Source organism: Hyalella azteca, unplaced genomic scaffold (assembly GCF_000764305.2).
Source record: "Hyalella azteca isolate HAZT.00-mixed unplaced genomic scaffold, Hazt_2.0.2 contig7890, whole genome shotgun sequence".
NCBI lineage: Eukaryota > Metazoa > Arthropoda > Malacostraca > Amphipoda > Hyalellidae > Hyalella > Hyalella azteca.
The window spans coordinates 52,466-76,933 of NW_025937999.1; the positions used below are offsets into that span (position 1 = coordinate 52,466).

Consider the following 24,468-nt stretch of genomic DNA (forward strand, 5'->3'; position numbering starts at 1 on the left):
TGGATGCTAAAAAACGACATTTATTTTCTTGCAATAAACTCTTAAATACAAACTAAATATAAAAGCATGGCGGTTCACTACTAATCTGCTCGCATGCTGACGAATGCTGACGCCTGATTGCACTATTACACGCAGCACCGATCACAACATCCACTGTGTCATATTTGACCACTGACGGCCAACGATCGATCATTAAAAACATACTTATACTGTTTCAGAAGGTCGCACATGATAGAAAAAATACCAGATGCTAACTCCTGCATTCTGATGAATTTCACAGCAGTTTAATATATCTTTAATCCTCATTTAATTTTCGGTTTTTAATAAGCATATGCTATTGTACTCGTAAATAATGAATGGGTAACTGAAGAACGGTATTGCTGAGCATCCAGAGATGAGGCGGATCACTACTTGTGGAGCGTCGCAGTCTCCTTGCGCTCCTCGATACTCGAGAGCCACGGCGGTCGCGGACTAAGAGCTGACTTAACAGACTAAATTTTGTTGCGCACATTTGTAAATTTCAAAGAGATTACATGTCACATGCTATAAGACGGTTCACACTGAAAATTAACTACTAGTTGTTATAGCAGAGAAAAGGTGCTGAACAATAACTATCCATCGTCTGCCCTCGTGCCAAAACCATTCAATCTTATAAAAGTCAATATAGGAAGATGGCTGCTGGCCTACAAATTCGGGATGTTATCGATGGAAGATTAAAATTGAAGTTTGTTTACTCACGCGCGTGATTACGTGCAAGGTCGTTAAATATTTTGTGAACAACTTCAAACCTGGTAGGCAATATAATGGCAGGAGGAGAAAATTTTCCGTTTTTGCCCAAAATCCCACGATATTTAAAGATTAATATTACAAATACAATGCACTTATAGACTTGTTGCATTCCCTAACCACACTCAAGGAGCTCAAAATTTACCGATGACTTGATTTATAATGGAAAAAGCTGGAGCAAGCTACCCCGAAACATTCATTCAGCGTCCTCGAAACATGTATTACGCAGCAGCACGCTCCCAATAATTCCACTTCATTTATATTGCTCGAATAAGTTGAAAATTTCAGCATAAATTCAGCTTTCTACAGCGAACTTTACGTGAAATTGAAATTAATGAGAGAAATCATTATGCCTCCGACAATAAAGCAATTAAAGACTATAACCTGATAGCATCGCATTGACCCAACTTGACACGAATCTGGCCCAACATTGACATGAGAACACAATCAAGCAACAAGCAATTCAAGTCAAAATCATATAAATAATATATACAAATGATACCTTACGCCTGATACCTTATTATTCAAGCCATTATATTTATGACTGGCATACTCATCACCAATCAACGAGTTTCCTCTTTTGGATATTTCTTATCAAACCTCAGCTGTCCGCCTGAATTTTCAAGGCAAAATAAGTTTGAATGCCAATAATAATGAAAAAAGAACTGATCTAATCTACTCCATCGATAGACTGTAAGCGGCAAGGCGTGGGCAAATGGTCAAAATTCAAACATTTGACACAGCGTTCCCGAGGCTCGACATTTCCTTGTATTAATTCAACTCACTTTCTGATAACTAATTCGATCGATTAAACAAGTAAAAGTGACTGAACTTTGACAAAATTTGCTTAGAAATTATGTGCATAAAATGTATTATGTTGTTAATTAAATTAATGTACAGCTGATGCTTGAGCTTAAGCTACCAGATTAGTTATTATCGGATCACAATTTGTTGTTTAGGTTATCGGATCACTCGAGAAAGTTTAGCGTCAGAGATTTCGATTTATAATATACGGAATACGGGAAAAAATTGCTATAAAGATTTAAGCATGATTAAACAGTAAAGCATGGGAAATTAGTGTACATAAGCATTCAATTCGCATATACTATTTATCACAAAGTAGCCTAGATAATTGAAGTAGTCAATTTAGTTAACAAGTAGTTTAATCACATAAGTTTCATGGCATCAATGAATTTCACTATTAACATAAAAACTTTAATAACCTCTAATAATATCTGTTATTATATACTTAACCGTTCTTGCAGAAAATAGACAACTTTCATGATGATGTAACTTCTTTTCACGAATTAAATAGTGAATTCCATTTTTTACGAAAAGCTCTGAAATGTAAGAAAAATTTTCCTGCAAATGTTGCTTGATGGAAAATTTATGCTAGTTTTTCTACATTATATTCAAGCACGCCGATTCAAACGAGATGCAAAGACTGTTAATAGCGATGAGAGTGCATGTTAATGCTTTATAATATATTAACTCACACTCGAAAGCAAAGAAATACGAAAACTTTTATTTAATTAATCAAAGGAATAAGGCAAATTGTCCGCGTTTTCGACTTTTTTAAATTTGTAGTTGTCAATGTCGCAAACATTCCTCATATTTTCTTCATTAATCAAAAAAGATTGTTGTAAGATTCAGAGCCGAAGTTACTTCTCATGCAAGTATTAAATTCTTAAAGTACAACTACAATTAAAAACACGAAACAAATCCCACAGTAATATTGTCAAAAGAATCCATTCGTCGCCAGTTGTGGACCTCCATCGTAGCTGAGAGGACAGCCATGCAGCTCTTCACGACATCCCGCATACCTGCTGGAAAATATAGAACGAAAATCAAACAACGCTCGGTGGAAAAAAACACGTTTACTATGCTGATGAAATTAAATTGAGCGGAAAGCAATAACACTTTATAGTTATTAAAAATCAATTTTTACATTCGAGAAGTTACTACTTTTATAAATTCTCTTTCCATGTCGGCAATTAAAGCAGCCCCCTGATGTCCCCTTTATTGTTGATCACTGCAAAAGATCCAATCACCCGACTACCGAGCGTTAATGTCAACCAGTGAAGAGTTATCCCGAGATCAGCGCACCCTGAATATCTTATATAGACATTAATACGTCACTTAGAGGCTGGAACGCACTCAGAACACGTCGGGGTGACGTTAATTCGCCACCTGGAGACTGGAGCGCACCCTGAACACGTCGTAGTGACACTTGGTTCTCTCTGCATGCGCACGTTCGTGTATTAAGAGGTTGTAGGGCTTGCGGAAGATACGCTGGCAGTAGCGGCACACAAACGACGTGCCTGAGGTGCCCGAGTTACGCTCGTTCAGCGGCGCCTGAGAACCGTTCCAGCCTCCCTCGGGCATCTTGATGGTGTGCTGGTGGCGGAAGAGGAAATACAATGTTAGTACATCTGTTAGTTAACTGATGGTGTGCTGGTGGCGGTAGGAAATACAATGTTAGCACATCTGTTAGTTAACTGATGGTGTGCTGGTGGCGGAAGGAAATATAATGTTAGCACATAGGGTAGTCAACTGATGGTGTGTGCTGGTGGCGGTAGGAAATACAATGTTAGTGCATAGGGTAGCAAACTGATGATATGCGCTGGAGGCGGTAGGAAATACAATGTTAGCACAGATGTTAGTTAACTGATGGTGGGCTGGTGACGGTAGGAAACACTTGGTTAGCACAGCTGTTAGTAAACTGTTGGTTAGTTGGGGACAGGAAGGAACGAATAATCAGGGCATTTGTAAGTATATCGAGGGCATGCTGGTTTTAGTAAGACACAAATTGTAAATACATTGCTATTTGCCATCTGATAATGTTTTGCTGGTAGCTATGGAGATAAGTGTCAGCACATTACCTGAAGTAAGTGACACATTGTAAAAGAGTAAGAGCTAAAGAGCTAAAGAGTAAACACATTGGGATGACAACTTCATTATTTGCTGACAACCGTAAGAGTCGTCTAGTGAACACTTCGGTATGTTAACTTGATCACATGTTCTGGTGACAGTAAGAAATATAGTAGCAAATACTGGCTGGTATAAGTTTACTGATGTGCTAAAGTCAATGTGAAACTAAAAGTAAACAGCGTCTTCTTTTGATGAAATGAAAGTGAAAATGAAAATAAATAGTTGACACCTTGGTTTTAATGAAGGAATCGAGCAATGAAAATGAATAAATTACATCATCAGTTTGAAATCATTTGAATGCACCACTTATACAGATAATTAGCTTCAATTCAGTATATTATACAGTTCCATATAGTGTAGAAGAGACGCTTAATAAAAGATTGTATGTGCTCAATCATTTACTTGATGGAACAAATTCAAATCTTATCATCAATGAATTATATCAGCCTGAGTCGTCCCTAATTCGGACGCACGCTAGGCCCTTCATTAAAGTCCTGTTCGCTTTTGTTTCAGCGAATGCAAAGTAGCGCGGCTTCCAAGAAGCGCATTGCCAAATCACCGTCAAAAAGCCACCAAGTTTATCGACGATGGCGGCCGTCAGATCAACGCTCGCCGATTACGACCCGTCAATTAAGGTAACGCGTGAAAGCTGCACAAAGACTCGTTGCAATTAAGGGTAACGGAGGGTTCGGATTCCTATTGAAGATTTGGCTCGTGGATTCCGTGTTCGCATGTGCGATAAGCAATGACGAGGAGAGCCATTGTTGTCCGGGTCACAGCTACAAAGGAGAATTATCGCCCGGGACGATAAGATCTAAAGTGCTTGTCGTCCTCGACTCTCCGCCTCTTTGATGAGCTCGCTACGACGCTCTCTCAAGTCTGGCTGCCTTCGTAAGCTTTGTGATAAGACGCGCCGTGATCATAATCGTCGTATGGGATCAAAGGAATACATAGAGGATAATCCCTTGTACCCTGCATCTTAATAATTTAGTTTCCCTCAATCTTTGGCCGATCAAAAGTTAGCTGTGAGCAGGGCTTCTGTAGTCACAGTTTGTCTTGTTTCAGAATGATGGATGGTATCGATCGGGATTATAATGGCGCTATTGAACCGAATTTTGTGTTGCATCATATAATTTCTGCGTTTCTGTTTAAGAACACTCGAGTAGGTTCTACATAGTTCATGTCAAGTAGCAAGCCGAAGTCCTGTGCTGCGGTATCACAAAAGTGACTGGCTTGGGGTTTTTGAGAGTTTAAAAATGGCCATCAATTGTGTACGGTAAACACGGCTGAGACTCTTCATGCTAATGGCAAGACCATTGAATTGCTGAGTTTGACGATCGAGACATCGTAGTACTCGAACATTTCATGGATGAGTTGCAGCATGTGTTAGTGAGTTCACGACCAAGAGGTGAGTATATAGCAGCACGAGTTGAAGAGGTCACAAATAAGAGGTGAATAGCAGCATAAGTAAGGGAGTCCTCATCTGAGAGGTGAGTAAGCAGCATGAGCTAGGGACTTCACGAATAAGAGATGAGTAGCAGCATGAGTTAGGAAGTTCATGCACGACAAAGAGGTGAGGAGAGAAATTGCACCGTCATTGCCATGCCGAGGATCTCGCTTGTCCCTGATAAAATCAACGGCTTGATAAGTGAAGCCGCTAATGGCTAATGGCAGGTCGGCATTGATACGGTTCTTAATTTCAATTAACATCTTATACTTAACTGTGCCAGGGCAGAGATGTTCCCTTTTTAAGAAAGCTCTTTTCAAGTTCCTGAAGCAATAGTTCCATGCGGGAAAACTTAAATGTTTGATGATGATGATGGGTACATATAAATCAATGTCTTTGATTAGCTGCATTTGAGTCGGTCAAGAGATGGAGTGTTTTACTTTAGAGTTTGTGCAATCGCAAACACCGTTAAGAATTTTCGAAGGAGTTAAGCTTAGAAACTGAATTAGTCATTAATAATAAGACATTGCATTCTCTTCGGGGCAGATCTTCGCTGACCCGCGTCCTGAAATATAGAACGTATAGCGTGGCTTCGATTCTCTCTTCTACGTGAAGACTCGAACCTCCCATCTCATTGATTTCGAGACCAACTTTTTGATTTATTAATTATAAATCTAGAAATAATTTTATAAACGGGCAAAAATTAATTTGTATTTGAAATTTAAGGAGGACACAGAATTTAGTGATACCACGGAGGCGTGGCAAGTTTTTAAATAAACTGAGATGCGCGTTTATAAATCGCCCTCAATATTTCTTATAATTTATTCAAACAGATCTTTTCCGACGGTCCTTTGCCAGCACTTACTTAAATTATTCAATCAAAAAATTTATTCATATAACTTGAATTAAATGATACTCTACCCTATACAATAATTTAAGAATGGATAGCTTAATGAGCTATATATAGGTAAAATAAGTCGGGATGAGAATCAAGAGATTCTTTTCAACACAAGCCAAAATGATGGCAAATATGCGTGCTACGAACGTTCCACGTACAAGTAAGATAAGAACCACTCCGGAGTGAAGAGGGCGGATGTTTCTCTATGGATGTAGAAGTGATTATTAGTAAATCAGGTAGGAATAGCATTATGGATATGAGAATAGATGTGACCGGCACAGACTCGGGCCAACAAACACAGCCACAGCGCAGGTCAACAAGTCGCCTATTGGCGCAACGCAGCGCGAGTGTTCCGGGCAAACCAAAGCGTTTGGGTGTCGCGTTTTTCGTAACGCAGCTTTATTTTTTATTGAAAGTTTTTGGAGTGATTTTTTTCACTCCTGCTTTTTTGTACTTGAGGCTTTTCAGGGTCCACGGGTGGGGTGTGTTTTGATGCCTTCTGATACTGATCGAAAGTCGAACTCTGTTGAGATCAATATCCCGATACAGAGACGCTCTGTCATGCAGGATACTTCACAAACTCTGAGCCTTCAAGGCAAATATTTTTCAGTTGAATTGGAGCTGAATGAATCAAGTTAAAGATTTTATACATTTCAGTAGATGTCTATAGTGTCATTCATTTATACTCATCAACACCAGGTGGGCAGGCAGTGAACGAATTGATTGAACTGGACAACTCTGTGCTTGCTTTGCGTCGCAATTAATTGTTTTAATTGCTTCTCATTATCAAAATATTTTAGGATTGGGACATTTAATAATTACATTGGAAATAGCATATAATTTTAAAACTATTAAAATCATTTTTTATGACAGCAATGGTTCGTTGTCTTCTGTTCAAAAAGTTGTCAATGTAAGTGCTGATATAGACATATTCTTCTTTATCTAAAAAACTGAGAGAATTTTACACATAAACCTTTAATTTTTAACGAAATTCAAAAACTGAAAAAATCGGCTGCATGCAAATCACGTTCACTCACCGTCATCTTGAGCAATGAACTATGTGAGGATTACTCGACGCCTGTTGCAGTCAGTCATGAGTTATACTAAAGCTTGCATTTTGTACAGTAACTGTACATATAGTGCATAATTTCTTACAGATGATACACTATACAAAATTATTCCACCGAGTGTTATAGTCTTGCAACCATTTCAGCTGGCAACTCAGTTAACAAGGCGAGAGCATGAGCGAACTAAGAAAAACTTAAAACGACCGAAATTATAAAACACCTGCGATTATGAAGTCCATTTTGAAATCAACTTTTAATTTTATTCAAGTAAATAATTTTTTAAGGACTGAAAAAATTGTAAGCAGCTGAAACTTCCCTAAAATATTCCGGCTAGGCAAGCCCACCGTTCACATTAATTCCATTGAGAAGAAACCAAATTTAGTGTCGTGACAGCTTCACTAGTCACCAATTCATGTAAAAATGTACAGTTTGTGGCCTGAGGGGCCCCGATGCTTGAGCAAGCAAAGCACCGACCAAAGAACGCGCTGAAGACAACTGATGCAAGCACGTTTAGGACTGCAGGACTCCGCCTCTGACCAGCGCTTGTACCGCCCTCCCTCAAACACGTTGGCCACCCACACTCCAAACGAGACGCGATACCTCTTATGTATACGGGATACCCTGCAGCTCTTGATGTATACGGCACGGGATACTCTGCATCTCTTGATGTATGCGGCACGAGACACTCTGCATCTCTTGATGTATACGGCACGAGACACTGTGCATCTCTTGATGTATGCGGCACGAGACACTGTGCATCTCTTGATGTATGCGGCACGAGACACTGTGCACGCTTTATGTATATGTATCTACTACTCGAGACCATATACAAGTTTTCTTTGTAAAACTTTAAACACTTCACGACGTTGTGTACATGGCTCGTAACATGCTTTACATCACTGAGGACATATGCGACTCGAGGCACCCAGTAAGTCGTATTTACAAGCTAAGATTAATGAAAATATTAGCTACAACGGATCTGATTACTATGATAAGGGAAGCGCATGCACAAGATATAGATTGAACAGTATGAGCTTGCCTATAGTGCGGCCAACTGTCGCGGGTCTCGGCAGCCGATGGAAGACGACTTTGATTGCAAACAGAGCGACTCATCCATTAACTATGGAACTATTGAACCGACTTTTGTGTTGGTGAGTTTGGAGCAAGTGCTGATGAGGAAATGCCTGTGACAATTAACGGCGAGGTCGTTGAGGATGTCGATGAGGATAAGGCCAGAATTACAACAACGATTAGGCCCGATAAATTCAACGTTGAATGTTTAATATGTTAAAAATTCGATGTTCAGGATAAGGCTCTAACAGTGGCAATAATGAAGAAATGTTGTTGATTCAGTTGCGATAGCGATGACATAAATGGTCCTATATGCTGAGGATAATCACAATTACGAGGATGATGATGGAGCCGCTATAGTTAGTGCACGGAGCGTGGCGGATAGTTGTCTGCAGAGAGAGCAGAATATTAGCATAAGAGGGAGTGCCGCAGGGGCGCTGCGTTACTGACAATTGCACAGATCTCCTGCACAGTTCTAATCCAATTATTAAAACAACTGTATGGAGATTTACGTAGCTGGATTGAAGTTGTGCATACCTGCATCAATCTAGCTAGCCTGCCACTGCCATGAAGTTTCAGGCATTCCGTGCTTATTATACCATCTTCCACATTTGGTCGAATTCTGCCCTCAAAAAGAAACCACGAAAATATTTTGGAACTCATACACCTATTAATCTCTCCCGAAGACCTTTAAAGGATTTTCTATTCAAATGCAATTACGATACGAATATCATGCTGATAAAAAGATAGGTCTTCAAATGGGGTCCATAGAGCCGATGATAGAGGCAAATAGAAACGGCGCATCAACTTAATGTATTGATGATTTATTATATCTTTCAAAAACCAGCAATCCTAAAAATATCTCCCTGTTCTATAATGTTTTTGGCCCAATGGCTAACGCGTCTCTCGCATGCCACACGTTCCCACATCTCAGCCGCTTGGCTTGCTGAAGAGAAGAAAAAGATTGCGGGCAACAGCGGCCATCAGCGACCGCCATTGCGCTACCGTGCGTAACACAGAAGCCGCTACTGTTTACCTCCTCGTCGTGTCCTCCTCCTCGTCCCCTGCCCCAAACTGCCCTCTAACCCCCTATTTCCTCTTTATTTCTTTTCCTCATATAATGTTCCACTTCCTATGTGCACCGTTTTTCTTAAACTCCTTTAATATCGACCTTTAGTCATCTGCTTCAAAATTCAGAGCATTCATTACACGCGTGGGACTCGAAAAAAAGTTTCGAAAGAAATCACTAAAACAAAATCCCGCACCTCGGCAGAAATCGTATATTGACGAGGACGAGGTCTGAACACCCTTTTAGTACCTCTCACGAAATTTGTACTTTTGGCGCCATTCTCTATGTTCCAGGCCTGCCAGATTCTATGAATATCACGTTTTCTATCAATTTTTTCGAAAAATTCATAGAAGTAAAATGTTTTTATTTTTACATTTTACGTTTGAATGTGAAGTTTCATGATGATCGGATAATAACTTTAGGAGTTATAGGCTATCTCCAATTTAGGTTAGACGGTCCCCTTAAGTGAGTGGACGGCGGCCACTGAACTGTGGGCCAATATTCCTATATCAATAAATGATATAATGACTATATATAGATTATAGTTATATTATTGATGTGTATTTGTGCCTGATGGCCGCCACAAATGAATCAAAATGGCGGCCGATGATGATGGACCGCCCACTCAGATGGCGGCCAATCATTGGACACAGCGCCATCATCACGACAATCATTATCATTTGACATATAAGAATAATGATATGTTGTCATTATTGTTAATCCCATATCTTAATCCTATATTCTTATTAATTATAGATAATTTAATTATTTATTATGTAATAATATAGGAAAATATAAAATTAATTACAATAATTATAATTTGGGTTATAATTATGTATAATTTTATTATAATAAATATTATACAAAAAATAAAATATATAATATGATAAAATATTAAATAATAAAACATAATATATTGTATTATAAGGTCATATATATTTAATTTATTACACGCGTGGGACTCGAAAAAAAGTTTCGAAAGAAATCACTAAAACAAAATCCCGCACCTCGGCAGAAATCGTATATTGACGAGGACGAGGTCTGAACACCCTTTTAGTACCTCTCACGAAATTGGTACTTTTGGCGCCATTCTCTATGTTCCAGGCCTGCCAGGAAGCTGAAATTTTGGCTCGTAATAGAGCTCGATTTCCTATTGACGAATCAGGAGTCGGATTCCCGAAATTCCCCATGGGGAAAACACCAATCCCCAAAGAGTGGGAATTTTTTAAAAAATTGGCTAAAAATCAACCAGACCTCGCACGCGCTTCAATCTTGGCTCATTTTCTTCTTTTATGGTGGGGCATGTTTCCGGAACATCCTGACCCGATCTGCCGAAAAATGTGCCCCCCACGGGGGTCAAGGACTTTTTGGCAAAAATTCAAGGCGAAATAACTCGAAATCCGTGCTTCTCACAGGAACGTTTATTTAAATGAAAAATCATCCCCAGACTTGTTTTATGATATGCCGTTGGAAAAATTTCAAAATTCGAAAAAATTTTTTTTTCGCGATTTTTGCCGGATTTTTTCCAAGTTTCTCCCCACCCCCGGGGTGGGGAAAATTTCAAACGAGTTATTCTCAGCCTGGATTAAAGCCACAGGCGCCAAACTTGGCACACATGTTGGGCATGATTGCAGGTATGCCATAAACTTTTTTGGGCCATATAGGGTCGTTTTTGTGGCGACAACGAATTAAAATCTAATTTTCTTCAAATGAGTTTTTTGTGAGAACTGCGCAGTCGATCGTCACCAATTTTGACACGCATATAGGGACCATCGGCGTGTCTTATGTAAACTTTTTTGAGGGGGTCATCATTATGAATTTTTTCGAGAAAAAAATTCAAAACCGAAATATTTGAAAATTTTTGAAAATTTTTTTTTCTCAGTCAGAAAAGAAGCCACACGTCTCAAACTTGGTACACATGTTGACCATGATGAGAAGTATGTCCCTGTAAATTTACAGTTCTCTAGCATAATTTTTACGGCTATAAAAAATAAAAACCCCTCCCCCTCCCCACTCAATTACTCGGCGACAAAGCAATGAATTGACTCGAAACTTCACACATGTCTAGGGCATGACTTCCTGTACATGCGGTGAAATTTTCATTTGATCATCGCTTAGTACTTTTTTCCACAAAATCGAAATAATCGAAAAAAACGTGCAAAGTCCGAGATCCGGCCAATTTCTAAGTCCCAGGGTATTGAGGGTGAGGCGAAGACCAATGAATTTTCAAAATTCGTTTTCTCAGCCGGGATCAAAGCCACAGGCGCCAAACTTGGCACACATGTTGGGCATGATTGCAGGTATGCCATAAACTTTTTTGGGCCATCCAGGGTCGTTTTTGTGGCGACAACGAATTAAAATCAAATTTTCTTCCCCCGAGTTTTTTGTGAGAACTGCGCAGTCGATCGTCACCAATTTTGACACGCATATAGGGACCATCGGCGTGTCTTATGTAAACTTTTTTGAGGGGATCTTCATAATGAATTTTTTCGAGAAAAAAATTCAAAACCGAAATATATTAGGTTAGGTTAGGATAGGTTAGGTTAGGTTAGGATAGGTTAGGTTAGGTTGTAAAAGTTATGTATGAATAATTAAGGTTACATAGGTTAAGGTAGGTTAGGGTAAGCTGGGCAAGTTTAGGCAAAGATGGCCAAGGTGATAATGAGAGATATTAGGGACGGTTTTAAACTATTTAAAAAGGCTCAATTCTTTCTACGTTTTCGGAGTTTTGTTTGAGTTAAAATAAGACAGTTGCAGAGTGAACTGATGATTACTCATAATGTGCCTGATGCTGCAATTGGATAGATTTAAATTATGCCTGTGGGTGTTGGAATATGCTTTTTGTGGGCGATATTTTGTTGGACTACCGAGGGTTATTATAGAGTTTAGTATTGGGAAAACGCGAGCCATTGTTTATGAGATATATTGGCGTGACTGATGAATGATGAAGATTCGAGTGTTGCGATTGTTGTGATGGCTATTCTAGATTGATTATTTTGATAAGTGATAAGACATGGGAGTGTAAGAATATATTGTATTATGTGAATGATGGAGAGTGTATGGTGGGGTTGTTTGAATTGAGTGAATTGGTGATAATGTGTTTGGAGAGAAAAGATTGCGCTAAATTGATTGATGAATTTGGTATATGTTGTTTATGATATTATTTGTTGTTGTTTTAGTTGTACGGTTTGTATATGTTTGTTGTATGTGTGTATTTTTTAGAGGGATGTCTGCGGTTGTGATGGTCCCGTGTATGCTGGTTATAGAGCAATGCTGCATTAGCCTAGCTCCTCGAAAACTAGACTTCAATATTTCCATGAAAACAAGGCCGCAGTATTTCGATCCGCAGTCCTAGGGAAGGACTGCGGGAATCTACATGAAGACAAGACAAAGTCGTCCATGAGGACAGAGCCCAAGGGTCATTACTTTGGCTCTGCCGTCAAGGACAAGCACCAAACAATGGCTTCACTCAAGCGTCGTCCCGACCTCCGACTCGATGCAAATGAAGCGATTTGCAGTCAAACCAGACTCCTATTTGGCTCTACCTTCATAAAAATCATAGTTGGGATATCAGCGGCTGCTGTCTTAGAGGCGAGGAAAGGCTTCCTAAATATCGACTATGAGTTTTGATCGAGTTGGGTACGGAATTTCATGCGGGCGAATGCTCGCTTGAGCCATGAATCATAATCGAATATTTTGTTAGATATTTGACATTCGCTGGTTTGAAACCCGCGATTTGGATTTGATTGATAATTTAGTATTTTAAAAATTATTTTAAAAAGCCTGGGGTGCAGTAGAAAATTATAATTCGAAAATTAATCAATAAAAAGTTTATCATCGCCTTAGCTAATGCCACCGATGATAGAACTAAATTTATATTACACTGAATAAGAATAGTTTTAGCGAATTCTAGGATCCATATGTCGTCCATGGTCATGTTAATGTCTGGCTTTCGGCTGCGTAGCTGCTGGTTTAGTACATCCCAAAACTTCTTACTGTAAATATGACATTTTTTGAACATCTGGCACCGGAACTCGTTACTATAGCCCAGCCTCGTCTCAAATGCTCAATCCTCCGCTGGTGGCCTCCAGCTTTCCCCTCCTTCCCTACCTCTCCCCTCCTGCTTCGGCGTTTCCTTTTGGACTGCCGTATATATGCCCTCGCCCTCTTCAGCAGCTACAGGGGAGAACTGTCTCCTGTACGCGTCCCATCCAGAATTACAGCTCTAACTTCCCCGCTTAATTGCAGTTCTAACGCTGTCTCCATCTAACTCCGACTCTAGGGTGCCAACCAAATTAATGGTAAATGATAAAATTAAAATTTCCCGTACTCTTACCCTCTAAAAGTGTGCCTTTTAACCTAAAAATAGAGCCAAAATATTTTGATTAAGATATTTCAATATTTACTGTTTGCACAAGACTCTAATTTTCTGATTATAATGCCCAATTGATAGTTTTTCAAGTATATTTGATTTTTATGTCGAATGATGCACGAGTGTAAATTTTTATTATTTTAACAGGAAATTAACAGTTGAATTACATATTTTTTGCTGGCAATGCTTTTTCAAAGTTTGTTTCCTGCTAGATTCTTTGTTTGAGCAGAAATTGTACCGTCACGTCGTGCAGTACAGACCACAAGACCGCAGGTGAGGTTACAACGCTGTAGCTTCTATCTTGCTCGTAATTTGTACTATATAGGAACAATAGCATATTCCTTGTTTCATGTGAGAGTAAAGTACACCAGTGAGATATATTGTAGAATGACATTATATTGTAAATGAATTCATAAAAATATGTTACCATAGATGCCTAGCTGTGTGCCAGTCTGAACATTTATTAACTGATCCCATTTTGTTTCACACAGGGGACTAAAGATAACTGTTATAATGCAGTACTCAATCCCATCTACTTCCTATCACACACACTAGTGGCACTTGACTGATCGAGTGGAGGCACATCTGAAAGTATAACTTGGTCCAAGCTACCATCAAATGGGCAGGTTCTGAGCAGATTTTTTACCTACACACACATAGGCAAGAGAACTATTCAAGAAAGTGCTGCCACTACTGCTCAAGAATTAGTAAATTTTTGGGCATAAGCAAGAATTCCCACTAGGCAACTGTAGCATATCATCAGCAAGATAAAAGAGCAGCACAAGCAATGACGGTGTATGAAAAAAAACAGCCAGTAGACGAACAAAAACCCAACAGCCGGAAGAGAATCAATTTTGCACAAAACTCCATGACCTCTTTGATGTTGTGCATGCGGATGCATTAAACTTAATCAAGATTCCAGACGACCGAAATTTTTTGCCTGCACAAAGAGAGAAAGGATGACGTGGAAATTTGGGTGGATTTGAAATGGTACTTCGTGGTATTTAAAAAAGATGACACGGTAGAGACCAAAACGCATAAAAAAGAAGAAAATGTGAAGGGCAGTGGAAGTCACAATCAGCCACGTGTGAAGTTATTGAGAAGGGTCAGCAGTATTAACAGCTGTACAGAAGATGAGCTCAACCCTGCCATTGGAAGTTATTTTATGTATTGTTAATAATAACAATAAAGAGATCAGCCAACATCATCACCACTGATGTTGCTTCTGCCCTTGATCGCACAAAGGTCAGTGACCGTAATGTAAATTTCATCTTAGCATCAGTGGCTTAAGGCGTTGGGCCACGATCCATCCCAGTTTGCTATTAACAACAAAGAGTCAGTGCGACGATCCATCAAGCACCACCGCAAAACGGCAGCTGAAAACATTAAACAAACATTTGGTTTGCAGTTTCCAACGGGGCCATTGGCAATACATTTGGATGGCAAGATATTGCCAGCCCTCGCAGACAAACTGATCGTCTAGCTGTGAAAGTTTCAGGCATTGGATCCACGAAACTGCTTGGTGTTCCCACGATTCCAAGCGGAACAGGTGAAGCGCAAGCAACTGTAGTTTTCCACCTCATTGAAGACAGGCAACTCAAAGAGAGAATCCAGTTAATGTGTCTTGATCGTCGAACGTCATCGCTAGCAGTTTCCTGTCTCCAAAAAATCTGTTATTCTTGACAAACTTTCAAGTAGCTAAACCAAGCGTACTGCATTACTGTGTAGTAAGTCAGTGGCAGTAGTGCACCGTAGAATTTCAGTTGTGTAGTACACCTAATAATATTTTGTTGACTTACACTGTTAAGCATTTCATTAAAACTGTTATTGTAAAAATTTAAGCTTCATTTGTAAAAAAACTCAACATTCGTTGTAACCCGTAAACAGAGTTGGATTATTAAAATTTTTGGATTATGCACTCTGCTTATGTAGTTGAACAAATAAGTACCAGGAGACCGGTGAAAATAAAAAACTTTTGGTATGCACCCTACCCGATGCCAGCTTCCCACAACCGTTCGAGCCGCGTGCGATGAGGCGTTGGATTCCGAAGAGCTCCCGGAGCTCTCTCGCCCGACTCTAAAAAACTTCAGCGCTATCACCGGCCAATGGAAGTTATATGAGTTATGCTATGGAGTTTTATCCATTTAGTTTGCTCATCGTCGTCACTAGTGCTGTTACTGTAATTGAAAATAATATAACAGTTACCTGAGTGAAATAAGGTGATGTTTTGCCCTGAGACATTTATCATGCAGTTTGCTAGTGACATGCAACTGTCGAGTTGGTGATCGTTACAGCGGTACAATTAGAATTACTCTTGCGGGTCTCGTGTCGTCCACTCTTCGGCCCAGAGTTACTTTTCTCTAACCCATAATGATGTACGTTTAAACTTAGAATTGTCAAAAAAGTTTTGCTCCTTCTTCCACGCGTATAGGCCATGGGCTTATTTCTTCAGTGCCGACACTTCTATTCTATTCTATAAGTACTCTCCAAAATCTAACAACTACAACCAAATTCATTTGCTCTGCATGGGAGGAAGTGTCAGGACGACCGACATGAGAAAAATTTAGCATGACTCTGTCATGGGTTAAAATGACGAAGGAAGTCACCCAGATATTAGCTGAAGGAAATAAGAGGATTCGCTTTTGAGATCCGCCATCACATATTTAATTACTCGAAGGCTCAACTAAATCACTCGTATTACCGGCCGACCATTGAAAATTCAACCATCTGTCAACCATGATTTTTTTAACAGGGTAAATGCGAGAGTCGCTTTCCTACCCTATTGAAATTTCGAGTTGGATCGAGGTCGGCAGAAGTTTAAGTACCCGTCATCTCCACGGCATACCGCCAATAATTTCCATGGAGCATTGCGTTGATCGTGACATTGAGGGCGATACTGAAACGGTAATACATGCACCAGCGACATCTCGAGCTCAACACTTAAACCTTTACTGCCCATGCGCGTATGAGCTCGGTCTTGAATTCCTTATGCTATTCCTACAATACTCAGCAGAATTCGTCGGGCGAAGCTGGCTTAGCCCAAAACACAAGACTTTGATGAGAACGAAGAATTGATGCAAGTTTTGTTAATCTATTGCGCGTCAGTCGATAGCGACGAGTCTCTGAGATGAATTTAAAATAAACCTATAATGAATTGTGGACGGAGATACAACTATTTGTCCACCAGTAGTAAATTTGATCAGTTATCTACGTGTCCTTAATGTACATTTTGAAGGGCAAGTTGTGGTTGGACGGTTATTTGAGATACTTGCCTAGAGTAACGTAATACTCTTATTACTTACTAGAGTTACGTAATATTCTTATTACTTACTAGAGTTACGTAATATTCATAATACTTGCTCAGATAATCTTTGTGTGTGGAAACGAGAAAAATACGTATGGAAAGCTAATCATGTTTTCCGTTTCCAGTCCAAGTTTGACGAATTGAGAAATTTGTGTTTTATCCATGTTCTTTGCCTGAAAATAAACAATATAAATAAATTCAAATTATTAGAGACGCATTGTTCTTATATTGCACGGTTTAACGTTATTGTAACGCGACTTCCTCAGCTGTTTTATTGTTGAACGTCGTAATATGATTGACCTTTCAGACAAGTTTTGATATAGATTCAGTCAGTAAATAGAAATTACATCGGCGTCAGCAAGTCCTAAGAATCTGTTGTAATAAGTGAACAATTAAGGAAAAATTGTATATAGGGTTTACTATTTGGGCTTTGAAGCTAGTGTTCTTTAGCCGCATCAACCGCACGAATTATGTATGTTCAGAAAAGTACGGATAATTTTGAACCTTATGAAATATTACTTCTTACTCGTCAATGAATTTTTATAGTACAAGATTAGACATATATAATACTTCAATCATCATCGTCATTGCCTATTGTAAGTAAGATGGTTTACAATAATAGGTATCAGAATACATGAAAAGCATCCCATTTAAATTAAACAACGGACAGATAAGATAAAGGTTTCACAAATTCCTCACCTCAGAAATTTTTGAAAACAAAATTCTCAGAAAACCTATTTTTATTAAAGCTACACAATGGAAAGTATACTTAACAACGGACAGATGAAATAAAGGTTTAAAAAATTCCTCACCTCAGAAATTTTCGAAAACAAAATTCTCAGAAAACCTATTTATATTAAAGATACACAATGGAAAGTATACTTACTTTTTTCTTATTTGGCATTCTTTATTGATTTTCAGCACACCTCAGAGATCACCAAACGCTTGCATTTGAATATCATTCTCTGGATAAAGGTTGAGACGATTTAAACCTTTGCCCACTTCACCGATGAGAGTGCAAAGTTTCTGTGAACTAAATTGCAAGCAAAATACTTTACAGTTTACACTGAAAGACGAGCACAAGATTTGAGCAAACGAGCGTTGGGTTCTTTTGATTTAATTTAATTTCATATATGCAAAAGATATTTTCCAGCCAATCAAAATTTGGATCACACAATGTCTCCTTTTGCACTGAAAGTTAGAATATGTTTGCGATTACAGCAGAATCCTCTGCTCATAAGTGAACTCACAAACTGCCTGCCTGCAAGCAGCACTGAGTGTTGTAGCAGGAATATCAGCAAGTGCTAGCAAGCAAACACTGCAGTAAGCAGTCCAAGTTCAAAAACGCACCGACTTCTTACCAATAGGCACTGCAGACGCAGAGAGCAGTCCAAGTATGAGGACGCACCGACTTCTTGCCAACAGACACTGCGCAGAGAGCAGTCCAAGTACGAGAACGCACCGACTTCTTACCAACAGACACTGCAGAGAGCAGTCCAAGTACGAGGACGCACCGACTGCTTGCAAGCAAGTATTGAGAGCTTCCCGTCATGAGAGATGCCTTTGTAGGCGCACCCCGCACACGTCCTTCCTATGCGACCACTGCAGCTGCTTTCCTCCTGCACCTTGCCTCGTATTCATCGCTGCCTCGTTCATATGCAGGGCTTTTTCTGCCTAAAACATGGGCTGGTGCGACTATTTTAGTGGTCGTGTATATCGGTCGGCCAAGAGCTTAGGCTTGTCACGGACCAGGCGGGCTACTCCAGCCAATGACATCATCAAAACCACCCTCGCCGCCCGTCGCTTATCTGCCAGGAAATGCGCGCTAAAGCTACAAAGGAAGACCGCCTCGCCAACCAGACTGCAATTACTTCCTATCGCGTCCCAGGGGATAGAGCGTGCGGTAAGAATATCGAATATTCATGCAATGATCTTAACTTTGTGTCTTGAATCTCCGAGCATCTGGAATCTACGAACGGGTAGTCAGTGAGTTTGAAGTTAACTTCTGAACTGCATTTATTAACCAGAAGTTTTTCATTTTTAGCCTTGGATTAAACTGGTTTCATGAACGTTAACGATCGGTTTTTAACTGAACAAAATAAAAATTATTTAAAAACACATGTAATTTACTTAATTTTTTTACACTTCAGTGTAATGTCAGGTATTGTATTGACACTTCAGTGTCACGACAGGTCTTGACACTTCAGTGTCAAGGTTCCAAACCGTCGCCGATGCACACCGGATGTGCCACGTTCGCAAAATTGTCCAGCAAGTTGGCACTCGAGGTGTCCGGTCAACTCCTCTCTGCAAAAGCCGGTCCTCCTTGAGCTCACGGATAAGAAATTTTCCGATGTCGTTGTGAGAGTCCGGATCTTCTCGAGGTCGTTGGGAGTCTCCGGTTTAACGGATCCACTTCTGACCGGTCACACTTTTACCGCAAGAAAGCGGATGTGCACGAAAAGAATTAAGGAACCTGGCGTGCCACTTATCATGAGGGTGCAAGTCCAACTCTTGCATTGCCTGATTAGAGAGGGCGTTAATCTTCTCCTCGAATGCCAAAGATGTCGTCATGCTCGGCTGTAACTTCACTGGCGGTCTCTTGCGGAGAACCAGGGAAGTCCTTAGGTCGGCCGGCGTTGGCACTCCTAAACTATTGAAGCAAGACTGCGGGTGTCTCGGTAATTTAAAAACTTTATAGGCAGTGCAAAAACAGAGGTAATAAAATAAGTCTTAAGCAATGATGATTAAACAAAATAACTGCTAACAATGACTATTTCGAACAGTTGAGCGATGCATCACTTAAATTTACATAATATAACCAAAAGGATTTGGTACCAGAACAATAGAGTTTTTCACTACACGGAAAAATTTGTCTATTAATTCTTCAGAAATGGCAGTTTTCCTCGGAGAAGAGTTTTCCGAGTCTTGCACCGAGAGCTGCATGTGCTACAATGCGTGATAATCTCGCTAAAGCTGAGAACTTTTGTAGTTCTTTATAATCATGAAATTCTACACAAGTGCCGTATCGGTTAAGTGATGGGTCGATCATGATACGTCTTTTCCTTTGTAGTTATTATTTTGAAAGTGGTTTCCTTTTCGAATGGACTGAAGACACTTCATAAAAATATTGTTCACAATAACAAAGCATCGTAGTTATTGATGATTGTATTCCTGCAATGATCCTATACCTACCTATACCTGCATTGGTAGGTGCGGCAGCTCTTCAACACGATGGATGCTTCATAACCGAGGCTCGCGCGCCCCGGCAGACGCTGCGTGTGCCCAATTACTGCTTGTCTAATGACGTCACGCGGCTCAGCTTCATTCTTCAGCTTATTGGTAATTGCGATCTAAGTACTGAATACGAAATATAGGAAGGATCGCTTGAAGCATTCTTGAATGTATTTATAATTGCGACCTAAGTACTGAATGTGAAATATAGGAAGGATCGCTTGAAGCATTCTTCAGCTTATTGGTAATTGCGACTTAAGCACTGAATGCGAAATATAGGAAGGATAGCTTGAGGCATTCTTCAGCTTATTGGTAATTGCGACCTAAGTACTGAATGCGAAATATAGGAAGGATCGCTTGAAGCATTCTTAAGCTCATTGGTAATTGCAACCTAAGTACTGAATGCGAAATATAGGAAGGATAGCTTGAGGCATTCTTGAATTTATTTGTAATTGTTCCCAAAGTACTGCATGCGAAAAATATGAAGCAGCGCTTGAGGCATTCTTAAGATTATAGGTAATTGCGACATAAATACTGAATGGAAATATAGGAAGGATCGCTTGAGTGACCACTGAATTAATCGTCGCTATTATTACAATGCTTCTGTTGCACGATGCATGGAAACATCCAAACGAATCCAAATGTTTTAAAAAAAATTGGCACTATAGTGCTTCAATAAAGAAATGATGCATCCAAGAGGTGGAGTTTAGTTAGTAAAACTGGCGTATCAAAAGAAACAAATTCTAGGCACTGATGTGTCGTTCCGTGAAATTTCAGGCGAAAACGAATTTATATTAAATATCAGATGAACAAGTTGAACTTGAACATTAGTTTGCATGAATATAATCAGCTAATTTGCTACTTTAATGAAACTGTAAAGCTTTTGTTGGTTCGCTGTTCGGAAAGTAACGCACAATCTTAGCTCATGACGAGTGAGGGTCGAGAGCTCTGAAGTAAGTTCGTTAGCAGGCCTCCTCGTCCCCCTAATGACGCTCAGCCCCCAGACCAGGAATATGAATAAAGCTGATGTCCGGCTAACTCCCAAGCGCAGGCAATAAATCTTCACAAGATTATTATCAGTTTGCCAATAAGCAAGTTTATGAGCTGGAGACTTTGCAACTCATGCACAGAAGAGAAGAATGCTAACATCATGCCCAGGCGAGAAGAATGCTAACATCATGCCCAGGCGAGAAGAATGCTACACGTATTAGATACGTGTGCTGCAGGACACATGCCCAGGACACGTATTAGATACGTGTGCTGCAGGACACGTATTAGATACGTGTGCTGCAGGACACGTATTAGATACGTGTGCTGCAGGACTCAATTAGCGGATGGCGCTGAGATAAGATCACATGGCGCGATAAGATCAGCTAACGCAGCGCCCTCGTCCGGGCGTCGCTGCAATAGATCACAAGTCGTCGCACCTGTCAAAGTCGCATCGAATTACCGCCCATTGTTAATAGCGTCAGTGACCACCCACACCTCTGCGATACCATGGCTGCTGGAGGCTGGCTTAGAGACGCACAGGTTGCTTACTTGAGTGCCCTTAACTTCCAGTAACAACAACAACAACTCCTTAGTGAACACTTATTGGAAAAAAAGCAATATTTTAGTAAGTAAGTAAGTAAATGACAATAGTTGGTAAACAATAACACCTCTGTAAATTCCCGAAGTTGCGAATAGGTGCATCGTTTTCGTCGGTATTGAACAATGGTGGCAGGCACGCATACACTAATTATCACTTTAATCAGTCTCTGTTTTAATCAATGGCGTAAATATAATTTAATTTGAGCACTTCAAATACCTAAATGCAGTCTAATTATGCGCATATCACTTTTCTCGTCTCAACATGTCATTTGCATTTCTCCAGATTCTCTCTGACCTCTCTGAGCGCACTCTTGCTTACTCCCAATCTTTTCCAGTGGCACGCGGCGCCCCGGATGATGGCTCACATTCAGACCTAAAATTTTGCAATATTTCATTTACAACCTGGTTAATTTTTCTAATAATACCTCTCTATACATTCCTTAATTGTATTGTGAAGCATGCGTTGTGCCTTAATGCATTTACATTATTTCAAAAACGTTTTCTCAAAAAATGCAAACAACCACAAATAAATTTACAAAAAAACTACATTTGAACAAATAATTTGAAAATTAACCCCAAGAAGAAGAAAACGCCCCAAACTAGCTACCACGGACAAAGGTTCTCGTTATGTGCAAACGGAAGTGAATAAAATCTACGTGGCGCGCGGCCACGAAGTGTGCAACTGCAGCTTGGACTTAGCGCCCTGGGCCTATGCTTTCAAAAGTCGCTAAGTGAACGTATGTATTTACGCTCTATTTTCTAGTCTATGATTGGTGAATTTTGCTCGATAGGCCGTCAATTATTGGCTGATGAACTTACAATCTCTTAACTTTTTTTGAAAGTATAGGCCCTGCACCGCAGCAAATTGTATGTACAGCAGAAAGAAATAAAACAATAAAAATATTCGACCGAGCGCCGAACTCCTCATGTCTGAACGTTTAGCATGAAAGTTCGTATACTGTTAGTAAATAAGATGTAACAAATAGCCAAAGCATATAAATATTTATGTATATATATTTTATATTAATAATATAAATAACAAGTACAATAATAATAATAATAATAACATTAATAATAATAATAGTGGCGATGACAGCATTAATTAGAGTACTAGACCGATGGACCTGTCACCGATTCTGAACATTGCAGGACATTCACAGTTTTTCGAGGTTTCAAACACGCAACTCACTGCTCCAATTTTGGTGTGCTTAACCGCCCAATCTCCTCGCCGATTCTGAGCAGCCTGTTTGACAGAGCTGGGATCGAACCCGCTCCTCTGTACTTCAGTCTTGATACTCTGAACTGTAACCACTGGGACACCCTGTAGAGTAATGGAGAATGATGCAGTTCATTATATGACTCAAAATGATGTAGATCAATTTATGGAGGCATAAACTCCGCCGGCTCTGGTGATCGAAAATGGCAATGATAACACTTATAAGTTAAATGACGTTCGGCAACTGAGTTATATAACTTCAATGTCCGTCATTCATGATTAATTCATTTTTTATCGTAATCTTCAGAGCAGCTCAGAATATTTCCACAGAACAGAGGCGGTCACCGTGAGAACATTTATGGGCTTGAGTGTACGAGGCAGGGCAGACAAGCAGCGGTGGAGTCGTGGGCTTGAGTGGACGAGGCTGGGCAGACAAGCAGCGGTGGAGTCGTGGGCTTGAGTGGACGAGGCTGGGCAGACAAGCAGCGGTGGAGTCGTGGGCTTGAGTGTACTAGGCTGGGCAGACAAGCAGCGGTGAAGTCGTGGGCTTGAGTGTACAAGGCTGGGCAGACAAGCAGCGGCAGAGTCGTGGGCTTGAGTGTACAAGGCTGGGCAGACACGCAGCGGTGAAGTCGTGGGCTTGAGTGTACAAGGCTGGGCTGCCCTTGAGGTTGAGCGCTACACGGAAACGATCTCCTCCCTGCGATAGGCGGGCACGCTCCAACCAAGCTCAAAATTAAAGCTGATTTATCAGCCGTAAATTGTCGGAGGTTCCGTGGCCTCCGATAAGCCAACCATGAATTTGAGCAAGGGGCTGACTAAGGCCAAAGATCGCAGCACCGTTGGGTCGGCTCAGGTTCTCTGCTTGTGCTATATCGCTCGCCACTTTTTATTTTGCCTCAGTCGTACATTTTTTTACCGCCGTGATGGGCGATGCCGGGGATGCTTTGAAGACTCTACTATACCGAGGTAGAGTGCAGCTTGGCTGAGAACTGCGGTGCAGCTTGGCTGAGAACTGCGGTGCAGCTTGGCTGAGAACTGCGGTGTAGCCTGGCTGAGAACTGCGGTGCAGCTTGACTGAGAACTGCGGTGAAGCTTGGCTGAAAACTGCGGTGTAGCCTGGCTGAGAACTGCGGTGCAGCTTGACTGAGAACCGCGGTGAAGCTTGGCTGAGAACTGCGGTGCAACTTGGCTGAGAACTGCGGTGTAGCCTGGCTGAGAACTGCGGTGCAGCTTGACTGAGAACTGCGGTGCAACACACCGAGTCTGCAGTGCCTGTCTCTTATACACATCTAGATGTGTATAAGAGACAGCTTCTGACCGGTCACACTTTTACCGCAAGAAAGCGGATGTGCACGAAAAGAATTAAGGAACCTGGCGTGCCACTTATCATGAGGGTGCAAGTCCAACTCTTGCATTGCCTGATTAGAGAGGGCGTTAATCTTCTCCTCGAATGCCAAAGATGTCGTCATGCTCGGCTGTAACT

At 40.5% G+C, this 24,468-nt stretch overlaps 1 long non-coding RNA gene across 2 annotated transcripts in view; it reads right to left on the reverse strand.

The window, feature by feature from the left end:
- Positions 1 to 24,468, reverse strand: part of LOC125178208 — a 29,584-nt gene continuing 5,116 nt past the window's right edge. The window contains exons 2-3 of one of the 2 annotated variants that reach the window (XR_007156824.1): positions 2,944 to 3,183; positions 1 to 2,612 (exon numbers count right to left, since the gene is read on the reverse strand). This is a non-coding gene — a long non-coding RNA (uncharacterized LOC125178208). The remainder of the gene's footprint in view (positions 2,613 to 2,943; positions 3,184 to 24,468) is intronic. The other variant, XR_007156823.1, reaches the window with a different exon arrangement.